The sequence below is a fragment of the Pinus tabuliformis genome, chromosome 1_1 (assembly GCF_031772625.1).
Source record: "Pinus tabuliformis cultivar Carrire ecotype Pingquan chromosome 1_1, CPIR1, whole genome shotgun sequence".
Classification (NCBI taxonomy): domain Eukaryota; kingdom Viridiplantae; phylum Streptophyta; class Pinopsida; order Pinales; family Pinaceae; genus Pinus; species Pinus tabuliformis.
The window spans coordinates 437,993,821-437,995,681 of record NC_142297.1 but is presented as its reverse complement, the minus strand read 5'-3'; the positions used below and the strand labels follow the sequence as shown (position 1 = coordinate 437,995,681).

At 39.3% G+C, this 1,861-nt stretch overlaps 1 pseudogene; it reads right to left on the bottom strand.

The window, feature by feature from the left end:
- Positions 1 to 323: 323 nt before the first annotated feature.
- LOC149213607 (uncharacterized) lies at positions 324 to 1,027 on the bottom strand (annotated as a pseudogene).
- Positions 1,028 to 1,861: the final 834 nt, after the last annotated feature.

Below are 1,861 nucleotides of genomic sequence, written 5' to 3'. Positions count from 1 at the left end.
CATACTCTTTAAAAAAAGACTTTTGAGTCAGAATTAGGCCAAACAATAAGACTATGTTCAAATGAATTATGCCAAAAAAAATTGCTTGCGTTTATTTTTTTCTTAGGGAAACCTGTTACACCAATTTATTTGGAGACAGCCAACTGTTATCCACAAATACACTGGCTCATATAAATTCCATAGAGTGTGACCTAACATATTAAATTTAAAATTTAATTCTTTGGAAACTGTAAAATTTTACACTTTTATTGAAATGAAAACAAATTAACTCCAAAGAAATTATGATATAACCTAAAGAAAAGCAGGTCTAATACGAACTTTCCTTATCCTTGAACTTTTATGTAATCAACATCCAGAGCCTCCAACTCCAATATAGATGACATTTCTTGAGACTACGACTTCTCTATTGGTAATAATTTGCTACATTTGTTAACGTTTTGGTTTTTATCAATCTCGGCAGCAATAGGGGTAGAAGTTGGTGGGGCCCCCCTCTTTCTCTGCGTGAATCGAGCCTCTCGATGATGTACGTTTCAAGCGCCGAGGTGGGAGTACTGGAATGATATTCGTCGAGTTGCTGGATCCAGCTATGGCAGTCGGAAAGCTGGCTACTAGATGTGGTTGAGGAGATTTCAGAGGAGCCGATGGAAAAGTTGGGGCTGGAAGTAAGTGGATTAGCTAAACCGGCGTGGGCCTGATGATGCTTGAAGGACTTGCAGACAATTTCAAGGGGGAAGTTGAGAATGGCGTTGAAACCTCTCATGGCGAAGGAAGCCTGATTGTAAGCCATGGCCACCACCTCTCCCGTTTCAAACGTTCACAACCATACAAGGACTCCATGCCTCGTCGAATCCCTTATCTCCCCCACGTATTTTCCCCACAGATGCTTCCTCACTCCTCTATAATGCATTTCACTCGCTTTCGAGACCGAGCGCTGTAAATCTGAAGCCCTGGGCACACTCGAATTTCCACTACAGCTTGCGCATGAGCTTGAGTGCCGACTCCAATGTTTCAATTGCAGTTGACACATTTCTCATTAGGGATATGGGCAACATCTTCTGGCTCGAGAAAATGGAAATAAAGTGGGACTATTCATTTATGTCGGGCGGGACTACCCAATTTGAATTCAAAATTTTGGGCGGCACTTACTAATTTGAAATGTTGGACGGGAACTGGGGCATTGAATGAATGTACGTGGATGTATTGAATGAAGGGTTGAAGTCGAAGCAGTGCAGTCAGATAAATAAAGTTGCAATGATAGAGCTGCAGGAGTTGAGCTGTGAACACTGCCGAAGAAACCATGTCGGAGTCAATCTATGACCGTTGTCGGAGAAACCATGATGATGCATGGACATGTATGTTAATCTTTTCATGCACTAAGCCAATCATTGATGTAGTGACTTGTTTTTAAGAGTTGCCTATAGATACAATGGTCGATGTACCTTGTGATAAAAGAGTGAATCAATTTAATGTACCTTGTAATAAAAGAGTCAATTTAATGTTCATTATTAAATGTTTTATCCAAATATAGTAATGGAATGTTAATTTTATGTTCTAAGTTTGTATTATTTGATTCATTTTTATTGGAAATCAATGATGAGATGATTGTCCATGATAATGCATTCTAAGTAAAGCTATGGAATCGAGTTGAGGAACCAGATTTTTATGGACATGATGTGGAGCTCAAAGAAAGCATGGTGTTCTCTAAACACAATCTACAATGTCGTAAATAAAAGAAGTTATCAGGAATGCACATCCCACCCCACTAAGTGTCAAAGAAACAAAATGGCTGAAGTGGTACAAAGCTATTGCAGCCAAAAAAATTTCCACATACAAGCAACTACACACCATAGCTCTATTTGAT